This window comes from Chiloscyllium punctatum, chromosome 8 (assembly GCF_047496795.1).
Source record: "Chiloscyllium punctatum isolate Juve2018m chromosome 8, sChiPun1.3, whole genome shotgun sequence".
Classification (NCBI taxonomy): domain Eukaryota; kingdom Metazoa; phylum Chordata; class Chondrichthyes; order Orectolobiformes; family Hemiscylliidae; genus Chiloscyllium; species Chiloscyllium punctatum.
Window position 1 is genome coordinate 30,693,321 of NC_092746.1, and position 24,733 is coordinate 30,718,053.

General features: G+C 40.9%; 1 long non-coding RNA gene across 1 annotated transcript in view; it reads right to left on the minus strand.

Annotated features, from left to right (window-relative positions):
• Positions 1-10,842: 10,842 nt before the first annotated feature.
• The window catches only part of LOC140480452 (uncharacterized), a 30,713-nt gene continuing 16,822 nt past the window's right edge, over positions 10,843-24,733 (minus strand). Inside the window, exons 2-3 of the long non-coding RNA XR_011961296.1 lie at positions 14,543-14,701; positions 10,843-12,754 (exon numbers count right to left, since the gene is read on the minus strand). This is a non-coding gene — a long non-coding RNA (uncharacterized lncRNA). The remainder of the gene's footprint in view (positions 12,755-14,542; positions 14,702-24,733) is intronic.

Sequence of the window (24,733 nt, forward strand, 5' to 3'; positions counted from 1 at the left end):
TGAAATTTGTCACAAATTGACAGCTTGATAAAGTGCACATGCAGCTTGTATTCTTTTGAAAATAACAGTATTTTACAAGTACTAAAAACATCAGGCATGGACAATACCTCCCAATGTAAATTGTTTTTATTTCGCTGTTAATGTTTGAAGGTTTACCTGGAACTGATGAGGATAAACTGACTCTGGTGTTAGTTGTACTTTGCAAACCCATCTATGTTGCTACAGCTGGCGAGTTAGTAGATGTTTCTATATATCATGCAAATTGCACCTTAATTCTGTGCCTGGACAAGACTCCTGGATAATTGAGGCATTGCATGAGAATATATCTTTAACTACCCAAAATGTGTTGGTATTCAAGTATAAGTTATGCTCTCAACTTTTAATGGGATGCAAATTAAAGGACAGTTCAGAGTTAACCAAAAAATTTCATGAGTAAAGTTCGGAGCAAGAGAGGAATTTACTGAGTAAAACTGCACTCTGATTATATCATTAAGAAATCAACAGCTGTGGACTGACTAAGACCTGCACAATCTTGAAGCATCCAGTGAAAGCTGGTGGCACGGAGGATCTTGAGCATCGGTGCCTCAGGTCAGATTGTGTTTCTTTTTCCTCTTTTTAGAGGTTGCCTGTACCACCATAGGATGCCTTGGACGTCTTGCTTTTGAAATGCCCACTTCCCAACCACAGCCTTTCTTGATACAGTCCCACTTCAGGCTTACCATTGGTCACCTATACCATTGGCCCCTTATTCTTCAGGTGTTCTTATTTTTGCCTGTAGATGGTCATTGTCACCAGCTTCATGGAGGAGTTATTTTTTGAGTGAGCTAAAATAATCTGGGCTTCATACACCAAGTAGAACAGCTAATGGATTATTATCCATTTCATCCCCCAAGCCTTTGCTTCTACCTTTCCCACAACTTGTTGAAATTATACCTCACATGTTCACATCCCTTTAAAGAGGTGGTGAATGTTTTCTAACTAGTACTTCTATTAATTTCAAACATAATTAAAAGAAAAAGACCAGATAGGATTTGTGAACATTATTGCAATCATGGTGATTATGGAATGATTACCACACAGAGGGAGGCTATTCAGCCGGTTGGGCCAATGCTGGCTGTTTGCAAGGAAATCTCTGGAAATCCCACTGATTCATCGCCATAACCCAGCAACTTCTTTTCCCACAGGTGCTAATCTAATTCTCTTTTGAAAGCCATCATTGAAGCTGCCAACACCATACCCCCAGGCAGTGCTTTGCAGATCCTCATGGCTTACTTGAAGAGAAACCTTACCTTGTTGCTTTTCTTTCTTTTGCCAACATCTTAAATCCATTAGTTGGTGATCCTTCCAGCAAAGTGAACAGTTTTGCTCTCTGAACTGTTGGGACTCCTCCTGATTCGAACACCTCCATTGAATGTTTGTTCAACATTCTCTTCTCCTTCAGCTTCACCAATTTATCCTCAAAACTAATGTCTGATTAATGGATCTATTCTCATAAACCTTTTATGCATCCTGTATGAAGTCTTACCATGCCTCCTAAAGTGTGCTGCCTAGAATTAGATCCGATACTCCAGTGGAGACAGAATCAATGTTGTATAATGGCTCATCATGCATTATACTGAATGTCTGCCTCTTGAGATTTATAAAATCCTGGTTTCATATGCCTTTTTATCCACATCTAACCCTGCTTAATTTTAAGATAATTAATTAAGAACTGTAACATTGAACACATTAGAATTATTTTTGTAAGTTATGCTGCACAGCATGTTGATTCTAATCGTGATCCTCAATTCTAAATGAATATGTAGAGTCACAGGTTCAGAAATTTGATCAACTCTGCGGCTGATAAGATGCCTAGCCTGAGATTAGGGTCATCAGGAGTTGCATTTACTGGTCCTGAAGGGTGTTACTGGAAACAAGCTAATCATAGCAAAGATACACAGGGGATGCCAAAGATAGCTGTGAAAAATAGGTTAATCATTTTTTATTGTGCACTGGGGATGGTAGTGATTGCAGTATAAATGAGAGTTCATGCATCTTTTGATGCCTATGGGGTTTGCAGGAAGACCACATGATCTATAAGGTTCCAAACCAATATAAATACTGGCCACTGCGCTTGTTATTCTAAATCTCTTGCAGCTGCCAAATATTTAAGAAAACAGTGGTGTTAGGACACTGGGTGAATCATTGAACTAATCCAAAAGTTACTTTCTTTATAATCTTATTTGCTGTGAATAATAAGGCTATTTTTCAACATGCCGAACCTTCTAGATGTGGCAGGCCAGAAGGTGGGAAGGGGCTAAATTAGGTGGGATTGTAGAGGTGCACAATCCCAGAACTGGAGTGATTGTAACGTGGTCAGCCTCACGAACCTCATGGAATATGAGTTGCCGGATTGGGGCCTGAGCCCTGGCTGACAGATAAAAACAGAAGTGTCAGACATCCTGCTCACTCTGAGAGCCGGCTCTGAGGGAGCTGGATCAGTGTCAAAGACTCTCCAATTGTAAATGAAGAGTGATGTGGTGGTGGTTTACCGGCCTCTGTGGAAATATATCGTTGGTGCCAAGAGTCAAGCACACTCCTGAAGAAATTCCAGCAGAGTTGCTAATGGAGGGAAGATTCTGCATCAGGTTAAACCTGCACCTGGGTGGGAAAGCTGAAACGGCATTAGGAATGCCAATGCCAGGTCACAAAGCTCAAAGTGAGAGAGATCGGTCATTTCAGGGGACAACGTTTTGTGTAGGAGCCACAGGAATGGCCTTGCAAAGGGAAGAGGCATGGTCAACGTGAGGTCAGGTCCAGTGATGTATAAACCTCAGGTGGATGTGACAGTCTTGAACAAGCACATGGACTGCATGCAAGCTCCAAACTTGCAAACGGTGCGGAAACAAAACATGCCCTGCTCCTCGAAAGCCTTTCTGACTTTTCTGGAACTCGTGGGTTCTCCCTCTGCATCAAATATTGAAGAGACTTTGGAACCTCACCTGTTTATGATAGCTATCACCACCTTGATACCCTTGCAGCCTGTTTAGGAGAATGAATATCTTCCGAGGTGCTCTGGGCACAGGAGATGAGCTAATACTGCCCGCATCAGAGGCAGAGCTAGAGGAGTCTGACCCCGTGCTGAAACACCCCAGGAGGAGCTACAAATAAAAGAACCAATCTATGTCTTTGGACTCAGAGGGGGAGGCATCCAGTGATAGTAATGAGGTCAGACAGGGGATCTCATAGAATATGAGTTCCCTGATTGGGGCTGTTAATCTGAACCAATCAAGAAGACCTAGCTGACAGATATAAACAGGGGTGTCAGAGATTCTGTTCACTCTGAGAGCTGGCTTGAGGGAGCTGGATCAGTGTCAAAGAATTTCAATGTGTAAATAGGGCGTAACTTGGTGAGGAGATACTGGAGTTTTCTCAGCAATCATCCTCCCTCCACCCCAGTTCAGGGTTGGATGCAAAGGCCCATGCTCTACCTTCTGCTCTACTGTCAATTGAGGTCTTAGGTGGTCAATTAATGTCAATTTAAGGGCATATTCTTGCCCAAACAGCAATTATTTCAACTCCATGGAGGGATAGGAACAGGCCAGCCCATTTTACTGGTAACTCAGTGCCAAATGTCTGTCAGTTGAGGGGAGTGCTGGTTGATCCTATGATCCACACCAGTCAGAGTATGTTCAAAAAATTGTACGCATGGTAGAGATGAGACCCACCCTCCTGCCCCCTGCACTCTTGCTTGCTACCCTATGGTACCGTCTCCTCACAACCATAACCCACAGGACCCCTCCGGACAGCAGTTTCCTTTTTCTCTTGTTACTGGAAGAACTGGTAGGGGTATCCTATTGCCGACAGTCAGGTCCTCCTCCATTGTGTTGCTGGGTTCAGGACCTGCCACTTTTGCTTGTCAGGCAACTCTTGGCATTTAGGAACTCCGTATTCTAGGTGCTAATACCGGTAGAGAGCCTGCCAGCCACCAATCAGCTGCCAGGTTGCTGGATAGACTGGCAGGAATTCACATCCGGGTTTGTTTGTGTCCTGCAATCTCCCCTGAATATAGAAAGATACAGTCTAAAACCTTCATTCGATGGGGGACTGTATTGCAGAAAAGCAGCTGTAACTGCTAGTTACTTCCAATAATTCGAATATAATTCAGGGAAAAATATATACTTAGATAAAAGTGAATTATACAATTAGGATTTGTGTACATTATAATCAACATCAAATTTGATAATTAAATCTCAAGTTTTAAAATGTTAATGTGTATTCATTAACTCGTGAATTTGAGTTGGATTGTTACTCTCTTCTACATGATTTTGAGAATTCATAAAGCCAAATTTTGGATTATATCTGCTTCTCTATCGGCTGTGAATATATCTGGCAGTAAATATCACTGGCATTGTGGGTGTGCCCACTGTCACATGGACTATAGCAGTTCGAGAAGATGGCTCAGCACCTGACCTTCTCAAGGTCAATTTGGGATGGGCAATATATGCTGACCTAGCCAGCAGCTCCCACATCTCATGAACAAACAAATAAATAAAAAGTGAAAAGAAGGATTAATTTTAATGATATGTATGAGAATAATGCAATGTAGGCTTGGGAGCCACCTAATTTGTCCATGACTCCATCAGCTGAACTTCGCTCTTTCAATATTTGGGTAAAATAATCACGTGGCAGACATGTCAGCAACAAGTTTGGAACTAGTACCATTTTACTGTTATTACACCTAGCTTGCCCTCTTCCCATTTAAGGAAAGGATGATAGATATGTGGTGTTAAGGAGATGAACATGTTGGAAACACTCAACAATGGAACTGCACCTTAATTAATACAAGCAAGTTATCTGGTCTTGAAGATAGTTTTTATACTTACCTGAATGGGACTGAAGCAGTTAACTTAATGAAGGTGATTCAAAAGGAGACCTCCCCTGGGTTTTCTGTTCCTGTGACCTAATCGTTACAGTTCATGTGACATTTTAATTTACTTCACTTGTAGCATAAATGTTGTGCGTGCAGGATCTCAAACCATGTGATCGGGTTGAAACCCTCGGTTATTAAAAATTGCTTTATGTTGCAAGGATTAAATAGAGTGTGTTTGAGTATCCATTTCCTGCAGCCAGTAGATTAACTTTAAATGTTTTAATTTTGTTGTCAGACTGTGGGAACGTTAGAGTACAGGAACTGAAATACACTATTTGTTTCACCATTTGATGAGACCACAACTGATCTGTGACCTATGCTGAAAAATGTGTTGCTGGAAAAGCGCAGCAGGTCAGGCAGCATCCAAGGAGCAGGAGAATTGATGTTTCGGGCATAAGCCCTTCTTCAGGATTCCTGAAGAATCCTGCTCCTTGGATGCTGCCTGACCTGCTGCGCTTTTCCAGCAACACATTTTTCAGCTCTGATCTCCAGCATCTGCAGTCCTCACTTTCTCCTGATCTGTGACCTGTCTCTATTTCCCCATCTTTGGCCCTTATTTATAAATTGCTTGAGTTAACAGAAATCTGTCAATTTCAGATTTAAAATTAATGACCAACCCAGCAACAATTGCTAGTTGTTGGTTGAAAGAGAGAGTTCTATAGTTTCAACATTAAATGCTTATCTCCCTTTGCCTGCAGAAATATTTCCAAGTTTTACTCCGTTCTGAGTTTCTTCAATCACGTTCCCTGATCTGAGATTTCCCAATCAGCAAAGACAGTTTATCTCCATTTACCTTATCTGTTTCCTATTGGTATCTTGAAAACATTTTAAAATCATCCTTTAATCAAACTAAATTTCAGGAAATACCAATTAAATTATCTTTCTTTATGATGTAACCTGTATCTTAAAAGTAAATCTGTACTTCCTCAGGGACCAATATATCCTTCTTAAGGTGTAACATCCAGAAATGTTTATAGCCGTCCAGGTATATAGGTGTTGTGTAGTTGTAACCTGATTAAGAACCTTTTAATGTTTAGTCTGTTAGATATTCCTTTTGCCTTTTCTACTTTTCTACCAGTCCATTACATTTTTTAATGATCTATGCACATTGATTCTTACTTCTCTTCTCCACTACTTCTAGCTTTTCACCTTTTAGACAGTTCTCTGATTTATCCCTTTTAGGTAGAAAATAGATTAAGAGATGTGTCTCAACATAAAGTTTAAATGCTGAGTACCAGCATTGGGTGTATGAAGGAGTGTGGTGCATTCAATTTATTGAAATCCATTTGTTAATTTTTTTTTCCATTTACTTCATCTGTTAATATCTCTTCATAATGTTAATCTTCAATTTACACTGTTTGTAATGGTTGAATGTCTAATTGCTAATCTTGAAGTCACTGTCCTCCGTGTCATCATTTAAGGTGTTAATAAATACAGGTACACTAATTAGTCAAGGCAACAACACAAGTTTCATCCTGTCAGTTGGAAAAGCTGCCTATTTTCCTACTCTCTGCCTGCTGGAATTCTGCCATACTTCTAACCAGGTCAATAAATACCCTCAGTTCAGTGAGCTTTAACTTAACAGTCGTTTGTGACAGACTCAAATATCTCCTGTAAGTTCAATACATAAATTCATAGACATGCTTCTGTCAAGTATCTTTGCCACTTTTTAAAAGAATTCAAAAAGAATCATGATACATGATCTATCTTTCACAGGGCCAAGCTAGCTCTGTTGAAATTACTAAAAGTATTCAGTCATCCCAAGCGAGAATTTAACTAATTTTTGGAATTTGAGTAGAGGCATGCAGCATGCAAATTTGGTGCAGTCACCTCCTTTCAGTTGAATATGTTTTGTGCTGATAGTGACCTCAGTTCTCATAGAGAGCTGAGCAATGTATGCTAATGTAAGAAAATGATGATGCCCCAATTTCTTTGTTCGCAATTTTAGGAATCTTATTCTGTAGCACAGTGACAGTGCTGCCTTATAGCACCAGGACTCGGGTTCGATTTCAGCCTCGGGTGACAGTCTGTTTGGAGTTTGCACATTCTCACTGTGTCTGTGTGGGTTTCTGCTGGGTGCTTCAATTTCATCCCACAGTCCAAACATTGTGCAGCTTAGGAGAACCAGCTATGATGGATAGAGGGAGAGGATGGAGGGACAGGGTCTGGCTAGGGTGCTCTTCAGAGGATAAGTGTACGCTCAATGGGCTGAATGGCCTTCAGGGACTTTATCATTCATTGTAGCCTCCCTTTAAGAGGGACAGACTGGAGTATCACATGTTATTAGCACATACGTTGCCAAACCTGAAGACATGGCTCTCTATGTTGTCATTTAAGTTGTTAGTATATTATGGGAACATCATCACCCCAGATTCACTTTTGTTGGAGGCATTAGTGGTGGAGATGGATAGAATAAGGATGGTATGAAACTGTGGGAATACCAAAAGGTTCTCAAGGATTACCATCAACCAAGAGTGGGAGTAGGTGGCCAGGGAGGTAAACTTGGGGAGGCTTAACCAGAAGCCCTGGCATTAATGCCATAAGAAATCTAATGACCTCAAACAGTTGGTCATGTTCAGTGAAAGTATGACATCTTGCACCCATCGTTTCACCAAATTCTATGTCTCCTCCATTACTCACCCAGCAGTGCTAATGGGATTTATATTGGTCGTCCAGGTATTCCACCTCCCCTTCAGACACATGAGCACGATGCCAAGGCATGCCTGGAATGCACTGCATCCACATATCTCCAGCCATTTAGCTATAGGAGGCACATCACTTAAACACATTGCACAATGCCCTAATTGACATTCTTCCCTGTCCCTGGCTTATTCTTTGGTGAGTGACAAGCAGATTCACCCATCATCAGGCAATGCCAGAGCAGCCGGAGGCAAAGTGCCTCCCCCAGTTTACCTCACCAGGGTAGTATCTCTAGGGTTTGCTATGGATTCTGAATTTCACAACATCCATCTTCAATTACAGACTAATAATTTGTAATACTGGACATTAGGCTAGCTGGTCAATAGCTCCATGGTTTGTCAAAAGAGCACGCAATTTTCCAAGCTAAAGGAATATTTTCTATATCATGAAAACTTCTGAAAATGACAAACAGGATATCTACAATGCTCAAATTACTGAGAGAAGATGTTCCTCCTCATCTCAGTGTAAAATGGCTGGGTCTCATATTCTGAGACTGTGTCCCCTATCCAGGAGATAGTTTCCTTCCTGTATTGACCCTGTCAAACCTTGTCAGAATTTTGCATTTTTGCATGTTTGAATATGATCACTTCTCATTATCTACCTTTGGGCAAATATAGACCCAGTCTATTCAATATTCCCTCATAGAAGACCACACATTCTTGTGGCTGTCTTATTTATCTAGGATTCTGGTCTAAGCCAGGCTCAAGCAAGGGCTGTCCCAGTAGTACAGTTCCTTGCTGTTACAGTACTCATGACCCATGAAATTAAACCTGTTCACAAATAGGCTTTTGGTCAACTGTTCACCTGCCCCACTTGGTTTTCCCTTATACTAATTGGCATATGATTCAGCTAATATCCAGAAATAAATACTCTTCAGATATTGTTCTTCATTTTAGCTCCAAGATCCTGGCCCTCTCTGGGCAGGTTCTCTTGCTGAATCTTTGCTGTGTAATTGGACCACAACAACTGGATCCTCCCCCTTCTCACCAATATCCTTTCCAGTTGGTCTGTGGTGTGCCAAGTCAGCCAACAAACCATCTAGATCTCCTGCTCTTGCTTACAAAAGATGCTCTCTGAATCCCCTGCTGCAATCTTGTAGCATACGCCTTCCCTTCACACATGACTCCTGAGTCATCTTCAACAGATGCTTCTGCTGTAAAAGCAGACCAACCCTGATCAGTCTGGAGCTGAATGAGAAGTGCATAAGACGCTGTATAATATTGCCTTTGCAGAAAAGAAACAGACCCTGACAGTATAATAAAACATATATGTGGTAAAATTCTGCAGGAGTTTCACATACTGTAAATCATGTAGTCAGGCAAGTAAATTGATATTGCCTACATTTGCAATATATTGTAAAAAAAACACTGACTTGCATAAAGTTGGACACTTTAATAAGTGATGCCATGTAATGTTACGGCTCTATGTGCCTGAACTATGCCCTCACCATTCATTCATTTATTTTGGGTGAGCCTTTATCTTTGGCACAATCAGAGGAATTGCAAAAAGCTGTGTAATATGTGAAATATAGCTCTGCTACCAAAGTAAAGATAGGGTGACATGAACTTGTTAGAGACAATTTTGGTAAATCAAGCAACAACACACTTAAGTTAATGAAGCTTCATTGTGAAGTAGTTCATTCATACTGTAGATAATTAAATGTTAAAATAATCATAGAATTTTTCAGGACAAAAAGAGTTTGGTCCTTAATATACACCTTAGATCAGTTTTTCTTATGAAAGGGAGTGCATTTAAAACATTGGGCTGAGGATTTGGAACCTATTGGGAATTTTATTTTCTTGCCATCATGGTGACAGTAGGACACATTTTGTACCAAAGATCAGCTTTGACATTGAGGAGGAGCAGACAGAGAAAACCATAAAAATGAGCACTTGAGCAGAGTAGATCTATCATGATGCCTGTGAGCACTTTCACATAAGATTTGTAAAAATAGGCAAATAAAATGTTGTGGCATCTGATTCAAGATAATTTGTGGATAATATCAGCAAAAGAATTGTTGATGGATTTGAGGGTAAGCAGCACACTGAATTTCAGTGTCACTTTCAGGAACTTGATTGGAAAAGGCTGTTTCAAAATGAACTTCTGCATTTAGGCCGTGATGGGTGCCTCTCATATTAATGTGACGTCTGGATGCTTCATTAGCAGTAAGTGCCCAAAATTCAGTCATTCCCAAAATTCACTCTTGGACTTCTTATCCAATGTTAAGGTGAGTAACTAGTTCCTATTGTACCTCCACAGTCATGAGAAAAACAAATTCTGGATCATCAACAGATGGCTGAAGGTAAACTTAGTGTTTGGTTTGAATGAGGGGAGTGGGGCTAATTGTCAGGACCATGGAGTCAATCAGGACACCCAGTGTCTCCTGTCTCCATTAGAAAGTTGTTCTTTAAAAATGTATCAGCAGTTGATGGCCAGAGATCCTCTGAAGAATCCTGACCGTGCCTGATACTCAACAAGAACATTTGTACAACAATCCTTCAAAAAGCCTCCATTATACTGTTCTTATAACTCATATTTCCACCGCACCACCCCTGCCCCCCACTTCAACCACCACCACCATCACCACCACCACCGTATGGTACCTGCTGGGAATATATTTTAAATGGACCCTAAAAATTTAGCAGTGGGGTCAAAGGTGAGCTGATAGAACAAGCTTGTCCCATAAACAAACTGACCGACTTTGCAGCCATTTTCTGGACTGCTGGATTCCCTGCATCTCATGAAGGATATATTGGCCTTAGAAGGGTGCATGCAGAATCAGAATAAAACTGGGGCTTATTGAGATAAAATGTCAGGCCATGTTGCATAAACTATTTCCTTGAGTACCAGAGGATGATCTGATTGAAGTGTTTAAAATTGGTAAGTAATTTGTAATGGTTGGGGTCTATGGTGAACCTACTTCCTTTGGTGGAGAAATCAAGAAAAAAAAGGGGATATACTATTACAATGTGAGCTGGGCTATTTAGGACCAAAATCAGAAAGCATTTTCTCATTACATACTTACACTGGGAAGACTTAGAGAGTGAAGTGTGGGTGATGCATACTCTACAGGTGGATTGGAGTGTGGGGCAGATGGTTCAGGAGGAAGAGGAAACATCTTTAACCACAGCTGATGAGACCACATGCAACCTAAAAATAAAGTATAATTTAAATGTTTTGTAAAAATGAGATATTAATGTGTAAAAGCATTTGGAATGACAGCATTACAATTTAAGAATATAAGATACCGTTTTATTGTACTAGCACATTTACAGTGATTGGTATTAATTTATAGAGAGGTGGAAAACAAAATTAGAGATGTTTTGTTGAATGTGTATAATGCTCTGGTCAGACTGCATTTGGAATGTTATGAGCAGTTTGGATGCCATGTCTGGGAAGGTCATGCTGGCAATGGAGGAGATCCAGAGAAGGTTTACCAGAGTGATTCTGTGGCCAATCCTCTGGACTGGTATTAGAGACTGAGTTTGACCTGCTGTGCCAACACCCATGACTGAAGCCTCCTTAGATATTGGTGAGGACTATTCTCCTACAACTTTGAGACATGTCTACCTGCTAGGAGAGAAGGCTTGCTTGAGTGAATGGGCAAAATCTGGACAGATGGAATTTAATTTAAGAAAATGTGAGGTCATGCTCATTGATAGGAAGAACCAATAAGACTATTATTTAACTGGTGAGGTAGTTCATAAAAGTGCAGCACAGAGGATGTGTGCACTCCTGTGCATGAAACATAAAATATAATTACAGCCAGTAATTAAGATGGTAAATGAAATTTTGGCTCTTATTGCAAGGGATTTGGAACTTAAAAATAGGGAAGTCTTGTTATAGCTGGAATTGGTGAGGTCACAAATACAGTACTGTGTTAGGCTTTGATCCCTGTATTCCATAAAGGATATACTGGCATTGTAGGCTGTTCAAAATGGTTTGACTAGGTTGACATCTGGGTTGAAGGCGTTGACTCACCAAGAATGGCTAAACAGGTTAGGCCTTTATTTAGAAGAATGAGGGGTGAGCTTATTGAAACATTCTGAGGGGACGTGACAGGATAGATATTGATGATTCCAGTAGTGGGGAGGTTTGAACTGGGGAAGTTCAAGGGAACCTGAACTGGGCAGGGTAAGTGACTGGACTTGTGAGGGAGGTGGCTGAATGGAGGACCTTTAAAGAGAAAGTGTATTACACACAGACCCATGCACTGTACAAGACACAAACCAGCAGGGTCCCCCCTACCCCAGCCATCCTAATGCTTTGGTTCCCTATGTTTGCTACTCAGTGTAGTCACTCGTTCCACAGCTGAGAAAGCAGGAGCAGTTTGGTTGGGTGACCAGAGTGGCATCTGGATAGCCCAGACATGGTGGTCTTCCAAGGGGCAAGTAGACCCACCTTGGCTTGAACTTCCAAGGATTGGCAGGGGATACAGGCGGTTGGAGGTAGAGGGCCCAGCCAGCTCTGGTGTGGAATGAAAGGAGGCTTCTGTGTATGGTTCCTCCTCAGGCTGGGTGTCCCCTGGCATTACCCTGTCTCCTTGTGAGGCAGGGACACCTGGAATGTGTGTCAGGATCCCCAATCCCCCTGTCCCCATATGTTTGATCCCAAGGACCAATGGCTTGAGCGATAGAGTGTAGGTTTGTGCACCCCTCCACCACACCCTGAATCTGTGGGACCTGGCTCTCCATGCCAATCTGTCCATGGAGGCAGTCAGACACTTGCTTCTATAGTTACTGCATTCCTACAGCCACTGGGCAATGAGGGCCATTCCCTCCACCATCCCTATCCGCTGATCCTGTTCCTCCATGTGTGTGTGGATGAATCTCTGACTGCCAACAGCACAGGGCTTTCTCCAGCCTGGGCCTGATTAGGGGCCTGGTCTCTGGCAGTGCTCCGTGTGCCAGCAGGCTTGGGACACTTCATCTCCAGCCAAATGTGGAGCTGTTGTTGAGAGCAGCTTGTTCTCCCTAATGTTCTGCCATCAAGGTGTTGGGAGCTGAGTTGATGGGGGTGCAGGAGCAAGCCTTGTTGGTGCTTCCTCTGTCGTCTTGATAGTCTCAGCCTCTGAGGAGAAGGAGGTAGCTTCTGGCAGTGCCAGGCATTTCTTCATGGAGATGGTGGTAATCCTGCTGGTATCTGCAAGACAATAGAAAGAGAAGGCATCACAAAAAGAAGTCAGTAGTCAGAAACGGTGTGGAATGAATAACTGGAAAAAATAAGGCAGAAGCATTCGTAGTAATTTTCTGCTAGTGATCTATCTTGACCTCCTCCAGTGGTCCCCAGCATCACATATACCAATCTACAGCTAATTCAATTCACCCCACATGAATATCAAGATACGGGTTGGAGGAACAGCATATCGCAAAGTCTATGAGCCCTGATAATATTCCAGCAATAATGCAGAAAGCTTATGCTCCAAAACATACCGTTTTCCCTAGCCAAGCTGTTCCAGTGTGGTTACAACACTAGCATCTAATTGGCAATGTTGAAAATTACCCAGGTATGTCCTGTACACAAAAAGCAAGACAAATCCAACCCAGCCAATTACCAGCCCATCAGTTTACTCTCAACCATCAGTAAAGTGATGGAAGGTGACATCAACAGTGCTATCAAGCAGCACCTGCCCAGTAATAACCTGCTCAATGACGTCCAGTTTGGGACCTCATTACAGTCTTGGTTTAAACTTGGACAAAAGAACTGAATTCCAGAGGTGAGGTGAGAGTGACAGGCCTTGACATCAAGATAGCAATTGATCGAGTGTGGCATCAACGATCCCTAGCAAAACTGGAATCAATGGGTATTGGGAACAAACTCTTTATTGATTGGATTTATACCTGGCATATAGGAAGATGGTCATAGTTGTTGGATATCATTCATCTCAGTTCCAGGACATCTCTGCAGGAGTTCATCAGGGTAGTTTCCACAGCCTTAGCTGCTTCATCAATGACCTTCCCTCCATCATAGTGTCAGAAGTGGGGATGTTCACCAATAATTGGACAATATTCAGCACCATTGTGACTCCTCAGATACTGAAGCAGTCCATATTCAAATGCAACGAAATCTGGACAATAACCAGGCATGGGCTAACGTGGTAAGTAACATTCGTGCCACACAGATGCCAGGTAATGACCATCCCCAATTAGAGACAGTCTCACCACTGCTCCTTGACATTCAATAGTATTACCATCACTAAAGCCTCCACTCCAAATTCCTGGGGGATATCATTAACCAGAAGCTCAAATGGACTCACCACATAAACACAGTGGTTACAAGAGCAGGTTAGAGGCTTGGAATATTGTGGTGAGTAACTCACCTCTTGATTCCCCAAAGCCTGTCCACTACCTACAAGGCACAAGGCAGGAATGAGATGGAATATGCCCCACATGCCTGGAAGTGTGCAGCACCAACACAGACAAGTAACTTAACACCATACAGGTTACTTGATTACTTGCAGCTCACTTGATTGGCACCACATCCATAATGCTCCACTTCCTCTACCATCAACGCTCAATAATATCTACAAGATGCACAGCAAAAATTCACCAAAAATCCTTTGTCAGCACTTTCCACACCCATGACCACTTCCATCTAGAAGGACAAGGGCAGCAAACACATGGGAACACAACATGCAAGTTCCCCTCCAAGCCACTCATCCTCCTGACTTTGAAATATATCACTGTTCATTCACTGTTGCTGAGTCAAAACCTTGAAATTCCCTCCTTAATGGCATTGTGGGTCAATTTACAGCAGGTGGATTGCAACAGTTCAAGAAGGCAGCTCACCATCACCTTCTCAAGGGCAAATAAAGATGGGCAATAAATGCTGGCCAACCTGTGATGCTCATGTCCCAGGAATGATAAAAAGAAATAACATTAACAGTGGGGTTGATGTGAGAGATACAGTGGAATGAATAGTGGTACTTACTCATTTGGCTGGACATGATTTCTTGACATCCCTTGAGGAGTACTCTCAATCTTCTCCTGCAAGGGACAGGATTCTCTCCTCATAGGAGCAGAGGAATCTGATATTGGACACCTTACCACTTGTCCAGGTCCTTTCTGTCCTATTGTGGGCTGCGTTCTCCTGGAGTGAGAGAAAGGGAGGGATTGACTGAGTTGACGGTGGGTGACACAGCTATAGGTGCTGGTGGAGAGGGGGTAAATGTGGTGAGGTGTTCAGACAGAAGGAGTAGGCAGCACTTCTTTCTTAATTCACTATTTACTGGTGTGTTGTGTAATTCAAACTAATGATTTAAAGGGTGTGATAAAGAAGTTTGTAGATGATGAAAACAGTGAGAGTGAGAAGGAACACCTTTATTTCAGAAGTAATTTATCATCATCGTGCCCATTGGCTTAATTTCCCTGTGTCACCATGACGTGTATTTTGGTTGCCATTTCAGATCTAAGTCCATCATTTCTAGTTTTCCTTTTCTCTTTTCTGTTGTAATTTTCTGTTTATTCCTTCCTGTACTTCTATCATGTTAAATAAAAGAAAAATGCTGCAGGTGCTGGAAACCTAAAGCAAGCAGAGAATACTGGAGAAACTCAACAAGTCTGGCTTTATCTGTGGAGAGAGAGACACAGTTAATGTTGAGTCTAGAATTCTTCTATAGAGTTCTCTGTGTTCGTTCCCTATATGACATTGTCTCCTTTCACTTTCTGTTCTCACCTCCCCTTCTCTCCTGCCATTATCCCAGGCCTGCCTCACTTTTAAATGATTCTCCAGTTTCTCTCTGTCATCTCTTGTAATCCTCAAAGGAACAACTGAAAAGCATTCCCTCCTTAAGAACCTTCGTCCCAATTTCCCCAGGGCTGTTTGAAATTCACGTTAATGAGTTATACTGAACACAGGGGTTTGATAAAGAAGCTTCAGATGATATAAAAAGTGTGTGTGTGGTTGATAGTGACAAGGAAATTATGCAGGAAGATGTAGTTGCTTGGTTAGTTGGACAGAAAGTTGGAAAATTGAATTCAATCCACGTAAGTATATCTTGGGAGTTGCAATAAGGCAAGAGAATACATAATAAGTGCAAGATACTGAGTAGTTTTCAGGAAAGGAGGGTTCTCAGAATGCATCTCCATAGATTCTTAAAGATAGCCGGACAGATCGGTAAACTGGTTGTGAAAGCTTATGACACACTTTATGCTTTGAAACATGAAAATATAGGAGCAGGGTGGTTACGCCAGGACCATACACAATATTAGTCCAATACATAAAGTTCTGGATACTGTGTTCCAGAAAAGATGTGAGTGCTTAAAGAGGGTGGAAGAAGATTAATGACAATGTTGCCATTAGTGTGAGGAAATCTTGGATAGTCTGAGGTTGTATTCCTTGGCACAAGAGACTGAAGAGTGATATAGTTTTGACATAAAATTAAGAGATTTCTAGATAGAATAAGATCCATTCACTTTGACAGAGGGGTCAAAAACCAAGGGCAGTAAATTTACAAAAATTGTTAGAAGGATTAGAAAAAAATTGAGGAACCAAGTTTTCACCCGGGGGTTCTCCCAACCTAGACCTTACCACCTGAAGGGATAGTAAAGGCAGAATCGCTCATCAAATTTAAAGTATGCTTAGGTGTCTACTTAAAAATTCATGACCTGCTACAAACCAAATACAGGAAGCTGGAAAATAGCTGGCTATCATTGTTTTGAACTCCATGGGTACAATGGGCCAAATGGCCTCCTTTGACTTTTTCAATTCTTCATGATTCTATGATTCAACTTAATGCTCTCTTTGCTGTAGGTTTAAGACCCTCCTTTTGTCTCTAAGTGTCTCCTACTACGTAAACTGCTCTCCCCATATTGATGACTGTCCCCTTGACCTTGCCATCTCACACGGTCTCACGATTTGTGTCGTGTTTGTCCCAAAATAAGGCCATCTCTGATCACTGACTTGTATTGTTCTGCACCCTGCTGCTCCTTCTCCCCAGCCATACTTCTATCTGTGACCCTCCTACATAAAATTCCCCCTCAAGTTAAGTACCACTCTACTTTCAAGTTCTCAGCTATCTTGCTTTCAGTTCTCCATTTCTGCAGCTGCTGATCTGCTCAACTGCAGTCTCTTCACCACCTTCATGACCTTTTCCTCATTAATAACCATTATAACTCTCTTGTCCTTCTCCCCACATGCTCCTCAATTCCAAAAAAACAAGATGTGAACATCTACAGTATACAATTGACTTAAGCAATCACCTCTCAATCTAGTTGGACTTCATTAAACACAATAGAACCTGTTCTACCAAGTCAAAAGTGCTCACTATTCAATATCATCCTTGAATGCTAACCTAACACTAGCTTCCCTTTTCCACCGTAATCTTGTTTCTTCAACTTATCTCTTCCATTCTCACCTTCAATAACAAGTTCGTTGAACTCAGACTTCTTTGTCACAAAGATTGAGACAATCTATTTCACTGCCTTGGTCATTTCTCTCCTTTTCCTTAGCCAATTGAAGCAAACTTTCCTGAATGTTCCTCACTGTCCAAGCCTTGAACTCAATCCTTTTTCTAGATTCTATTTTATGACCTTTATGCTCTCTCTTGATGTTCATTTTGTTCATAACATTTACCTTCTCTCACCCTATTCCCAGTAAACTGATGATAACCCACTTTTCGTTGCTGGTCCCCATGTTAGCTGTTGTTAACTGTCACATTTTCATTCAAATCTGCCATCAACACTCCTCAAGAGATGCTACCCTGAGCCTTCTGTCCTTACAACTACTGACCATCTCCAATTTCCATTTCCTCCCAAAGATCCTCAATGCATTATTGTGTCATAAATCTGTGCCCATCTTCCCTGGAAGACATGTTTGATTCTCTCCAATTAGGTTTCCACTCCTATCACAGAACTCAAATGGCTCTCGTCAAAGTTGAAAATGACATCTAATGTAACGGTTGCAAGGATAAACTATCACTCTTCATCTTTATTGGCTTGTCTACACTACATGACACAGTTGATCACACCAATTTCCTCCAATTTCTCTCTCCGATTGTCCAGCTAGGATACTGTTTTCATTTCATTTCATTTATTTTATCTCTCTACCTCAATGGATTCTCTTCCTGCTTCTGCACTATTTTTTGCTGATAGTCCCCAAAACCTATCCTTTGCCCTCTCCTATTTCTCATCATGTTGGTGCCTCTTGGATATATCTTCTGAAAGTACAGTTCAAGGTTCCATATGTACATTGACAGCATTCACCATTCCCTTTTTTCCATCTTTCTTGACTGTTCCAGCATCTCTGATTTGTCGTGCCATCTGTCTGAAAACCGATATTAGCTGATTGGAAAGTTTTTCCAATAATATATCAAGAAGACAGAACATTTGAATTTGTTCTCTGCCACAATTTCCATTCCCAGAGCACAGCTTCCATCCCTCTCCCTGGCAAATGTCTGAAGTCAAGTCAGATCATCCAACACCTTGGTGCAACATATGACCCTGAATTGAGCTTCCAATCACATCCATGCTGTCATTAAGGCCACCTATATCCAATTCCACACTTTGACTTCCATCTAACTTTGACCCTGTCTTTGCTGATGAATTGAGGCTTATGCAACTTTTAGAATTCACTGGCTTCCTGTCCAGCCTCCCATCTTTTACCCTTTGTAAATTTTTGATTTCCAGACTTTCATTGTTCATACCTTAAATTGCAGTAAGGCCATCAGCCCCATGCATTGTGAGTTAGACTGATTCCCATTCCAGCAACAGCTCAGTTTTACATCCTTCTTTTAAAATTCGGCTATGGCCGAGCTCCTTCATAACTCTGTAACCTCTTATAGGCCTGCAAGCCTTCTACATATTTAGTACTGCTTCTACTCTGGTATATTGAACATACCAATTTTACTCACATCCAAAGGAGGCCATGCTTGTCTCTAATCTAGGGATTCCATTCCTCCATCTGTCTCCCGCTCTCTCATTTCAGATGCTTCTCTGGCTGAGTTATTGGCCATCTCTCATTAAGCAGTTAAGATACATATTTTTAGTGACACCACTTGTGAAAATGAATTGGGACATTTTGCGGCATTACAGCCGTTACACAAATGCAAGTTATTGTTGCTGGTGTGCCAGTTAGTCACTCCTTGCCCATTATCTTCATATGTTACTATTCAGCCAAATCTCCTTTTTAAAGTGGTTTTTCAGAGGCATTCATTACTGGAGGGCAATTTTGCTGTGTTGTTATAGTGTCATGAGTTTGATTCTGAATTCATACAACTATGATTTTTGTAGGGAAAGAACATTTTAAAGTATATTTGACCAGTTCCTTACAATCTCTCAGAAAGAAATACCCTTATGAGAACTAAGTGATTTAGTAAATATTTAGTTTGATATCATGAGGTATTGACCATTTAACGCAATCTATCAAATTCATTAAAAAAACATTTCAGGTCACTTATAGATAGGTACAAACACTGGTTAAAATGCTACAATTGCCCCTGTGGGAAACAAGCAGTAACTATGATAGAACTGTTCTGCGTTCTTGAGAGCATTCAAGACGGTACATTGTAGATTAGATGGAATACTGTGAATGTGTCTGGCTGTGTACCTGGCATTTTAAATGAAGAAATTTGCATGGGACATATGCATGCTGGTCTGTGTTTGACATAGCTATTGATTATGACTGAATCCGTGTAGTTGTAAATGTGTAGCCTGATTTCCCTCCTCACTACCTTACCCCTCCCCTCACTTAGTAACTAATTGTATCTCTCAGGAGAAAGTGTGCAAAGTTGTGGAAACTGTGAAGCTCAGTTTTTGTGATTTCATGACTGCATTTTGCAAAGAATTTGTGTTATCACTGAAGGACGGCGAGCTGTTGCTATAATTCCCATTGGATATTTTGCTGACCCAGAACCTGATCTTCAATTTGCTGACTAGCTTCTGAATTTGTGATAGCATTTTATTAGATTTCTCCCTATTTTATCAATAGCACTTGAAGGAATGCTGCACCAGAACGGATTGTCAGTTACGGAGTAAAATATTTCTTGTCAGGAATTTTGTCGATTGCTTTGCCTAATGAACAGATTGGAATTTACCCCATCAACACTGAGTTCCAAAAGGTTTCCCCATTTGTATTAGCTTTCGTTTACTTTTTGTAAACTTCTGCAGGTGTCAAAAATATTATCCTGCCAGATCTTTCAAATAAACACTAATAGTTCTGTATAATTCACACTGTGTCTGGCAAGACTTAAGAATCCAATTTTCATCCATAAAACAGAGTAATTTCCTGAAGGATTTTTAAACAGCTGATGCCTGGCCTGACTAAAATTCAGTGACCAAGGCAACATTTCACTTCAGACATTCTTCAAAAATGACATTAAAAATTGTCTTCAATTAATTTACAAGAAGTCTCATAGGTAAAAATATGGTGAGAGGATAAACATCTTTTCAGGATCCTGCCATAATGGTCTAATTCTAAACATACTTTTTTAGAAGTATTTTACAGAATAGAAATACATTAAAAAATACAGAATTTTCTTTTTATATGGATACAATTATTCAAATGTAACCTCCATTCACAACTTGATCATATTACTTGTTCCATAATGACATGTAAAAAGAGTCTATTTGAAAATAGGAAAAAATAATTATAGCAACTGAATCAGTGTTGCTGTGTTGTCATTCAAAGTCATTCCCTTGATAAATAATACAGGTCTAAATATAGTCACTGAATAAAGCTACATTTTTAGGTGTTGACTATATACTCATGGGGTTACTGCAAAGAACTCCAGGATACATTTCAAATGCAGTCCTAAACAGTCTCAGGTATTTAGTACTCAGCTTGTACAATTTGATTCTAAGCACATCTGTGACATCAGTGGAGCCAACTGAGCTTTTACCACTTTGAGTTGATGCTGATGAGGACTTACCTAAATTCTATAAGAAATACAATTTGATCATCTCTTCAGCTAAATGTTTGAATTATGATAGCATATCTGAGATTAGTCATATGTTGCTGTATTAAGAGAAGGATTAAACTGCACTGATGTTTCAAAAGTTTGATGTGCATTTACTGTTCATGATAGAAAACCACGTTTCAAGAGAGCACTCAATGGTATAAAATTGATTATTAGTGCTACTATGGATCTCTTGCTGTTTTTTGCCAATTTGTAGGAGCTACCTTTAAATATCAACTCCAAAGAAGAGCAACAGTATGCTAATTGTAAGTGTTTGTAAACATTTACTTCACATTCACGTTTTTTAAACTAAAAGTTAATTACATCATCAGATTAAACAAATAACTGAAACTAATTTGCATGTAAGATAATTTTCATTTCCATTTGCAATAACTTGGCTGACTATATCAATAATAATAGCTATCAACATTTCATGAATATTAAACCTTATAAATGTGGAGCTTGGATGATTACTCAGTCAGCTCTCAACATTGCTGCTGCCTTTCTCATAAGCATAATGTAAAAGAAAGGGCATTTTGGAAATAAAAAATAATGATGCAACATGTTTATGATAATTGATATTTATTAGCTAGGCTAGTCAGACACCTCATGGAAAATATTGGGCAGCTTTTCTTTCAGGAGACTTGCCAGATGGTCTGCTCATGTGCATGTTTCTTGGCTTGATCATGAATCAGTTTGAACAGGTGAATTGGCAAGAAACTTCTGTATAACCTTTAAATGCTTTCCAGTCTGCAAAACACTGCAACTTTATGGGATGACACAAGGTAAGGCAGGAATACTGCCTGGCTTTTCCGTTTATCGCTCGCAGTATTTTCTTCACATTATCACAATATTTCTGTTGAACCTGACCAACATGTGTAAACACAAATTGTGTGCAAAGGATCACTGGGCATGCAACCAAACTAGATTTAGATTTAGCTTTGTTTAATATTGTTAGTTGTGCCTAGGTGAAGTGAAAGGTATATAACGCTGTAATGTTCAGGTGCCGTCTCAGATTACAGAATAAATTACTGAATAAATTGTATAAATGGTAAAATACTGAATAAATTAATATTAAATTGCTATAACTGAAACTGAAACAGCTTCAAAAGTTCATATTTCCCTCTCTGTAGACTTTACCCTCTCTACTCCTTCAGTCGTTGCCATCTAACATCGTCCCCGGGGTCCTGGCAATGTGTCCCTTTCCTGCCACCACTGGCATTGTTGCTTCCATGTCTGCTGCCTCCAAGCTGGATTTGGTCATGCTGCACAGGTCCTATACCTCCTCCAATGCTGGACATCGACTGATGGGACCTGGCTTCAAGTGGATCGACTGTGTCCTGGCTTGTCTTCTGATGCCACCACCTGAGATGGAGCAGGATTTGCACTTGTGAGGCCACACCTGGAGTATTGTGTGGTTCGGTCCCCTTATTTGAGGAAAGATGTAGTGGCGTTAGAGGCAGTTCAGAGGAGGTTCACTAGATTGATTCCAGAGATAAGGGGTTTGTCATATGAAGAGAGATTGACAGTTTAGGCCTATGTGCTCTGGAATTTAGAAGAATGAGGGGAGGTCAAATTGAGATACTCAAGATGATAAAAAGTGTGGATAAAATAGACGTGGAGCGAATGCTTCCTCTTGTGGTGCATTCTAGGTCATGCTTTAGGATAAGGGATAGCAAGTTTAAAACAGAGTTGAGGAGAAACAACTTCTCCCAAAAGGTTGTGAACCTGTGGAATTTGCTGCCCCAAAGTGCAGTGGATGCTGGAAGAGTCAGTAAATTTAAGGAAGAGTTAGGCCGATTTTTAACTGGTAGTGGGCTGAAGGGATATTGAGAGAAGGCAGGAGAATGGGGCCGAGGAGCACATCCGTCATGATTGAACGCCAAAGCAGACTCAATGGACCAAATGGCCTAATTCTGCTCCTATACCTTAAGGATTTAAGAAGTTATGAACTTATGGGATGCAGGAGGAGGCCCGAGAGCAACCAAAACAAAACGTAAAGCATAACTGAGCTATCGAGCTGGAAAAAGAATGATACAACTGTGTGGATGTGCGTGGACCCACAGTATGAGCCCAGAAAAGGGCAAGTGTTGTGGTCAGGTGCCAAGCCCTGCTATCTCTGCTGCTGCCATCTTGCTAGAGGAAGAGTATGTGCAGTGCCCTTTATTCAGATTACCAAACCACCTGGATGGTGTTGAATGCAGGAGACTGCAGGTCATGAGAAGCCCTTGGGAATGATTAACCTTGTCACCTGGTGAGATGTGGCAAAAATTAATTTACTCCCTAGGATGGCAGATAAGTACTTTAAGAAGTTCCAGAGTGATAAGTATGACAATCTGCTGCAAATTGCTCCCTAACTTTTCTTGCCCACCAAACCATGGTGTTCAGCCTCTTAAAGCAACTTTTCAGCATCTAATCCTCCATACCACTCTCTGTCTCCACGTTCCTCACCTACACTAAGGCTGCAACATTCATGTAACACAACAAACTCCTGAAGAAGGGCTGATGCCCGAAACGTCAATTCTCCTGTTCCTTGGATGCTGCCTGACCTGCTGCGCTTTTCCAGCAACACATTTTCAGCTCTGATCTCCAGCATCTGCAGTCCTCACTTTCTCAACAAACTTCAAAAACCCATAAATCAATTTTAGCACTGTCACATTTCCAAATCTGTCATTTCATCTCTCCCACTTTACTACAAATTCCTTTCCAGCATTGCATTTACATATTCATCTATCTGAGGGATAATGTCCATCAAGACAGGCCACTCAGTGAGACTTTTCTAGCCTTCTGCCCTTTGCTCTCATTGAAGACAATGCCATATAGTTTGTGGGAACCCAGGAGGCTCTTGCTATGGGGCTTGGTGAGGCACCATCCTGGTGCTTTGAGCAATTACACTGCATATTGATATTACCATGAAAAACATTAATCATTACACTATACTTCTGTCTCCTATAAAACCAAGGAGCTAAGGATTGGGTCCAAATCCGGTTCTTTAAGGCAAAATGAAGACGTCCTGCCTGGCTAGGCTTTTGTACAGCATCTTTATGAGCCATGACCTCAGAAGCTAAGCAGGAAACAAGCAACTTGGCTGTAAATAACAACTCAGTACAGGGACAGGGGCAGAGGCAAACATTGTCTGAAGGGATTGTAACATGCAATTCCATAGAAACATAGGAACAGGAGTAGCCAATTTGGCCCAATAAGATTACTCTGCTACTGAAAGGTGAACATAGATTTGGGAGGTAACTATACATTCAAGGAATGTGAAGAGTAAAAAGACATTGAAGATAATACTTCACTTAAGTTCCTCACACTTACTGTTGGGGTGATGATGGAACAAACAAGGAAGAAGGGTTTAAGAAGCTAGTTTACAGTAAAGGGTTTTATCTTAACATTCAAAAATAACCCTTGAATAATTAATGATTTTGTTCAGGCCTCGTATTTTTTTGGGAGGAAACTCAATGTTCATCCTCTTTCTGGACCCAGGCTATTTTCCACTGGCCTTTTTGTGGGTTGGGAAAGCCTCGTGTGTGAAAGGTGTACCTGCCTCACTGGGGTTACGTTTCCCATTGAAAATTACATTTCCTCCTGCATTCCATTCTCTCCGGGTTACCCAGTGTTTTGGATGCTTTTAAAAGCACGCCAACATTGAGATTTCCCAAAGAAACTGGAGCTATTACAGAGGAGTCTGGAACATTCTGAAACATAAGTGCAAAGTGTCTTCACTTAACTGTCACTGTTAGGTGCTGTACTGTAATGTAGATGTGTTCAAATAGAATATTTCATCACAGGGATCTGTCCTTTCATAATACATTGACTCTCACAATGACCAGTTTTGTATGCTTGTTCACACACATTACAGTACTTTTCCAATAGAAAAAAGGCACCATAATGCCATGAAAAATGTATCAAAATGTCTTCTCAGCCCCTACTGTCATCTTTTCTACAGTGATTTAAATGAAAATACAAAAAAAAAGGATTGTTGTGATACTTAAAAGATATCTAACCATTGTCCTACAATGATAGTCAGGCACACTGTTTTGAAATTGAAACCAAGAACCTTTTGTTCTTTAATTCCCAGAGAGTGGTCTAACGTTTGGGCAGCTGTGACTATTATCAATGCTTCACTGAGTTTAAAATAGTAGGGGGCACGGTGGCTCAGCGGTTAGCACTGCTTCCTCACAGCGCCAGAGACCCAGGTTCAATTCCTGACTCGGGCAACTGTCTGT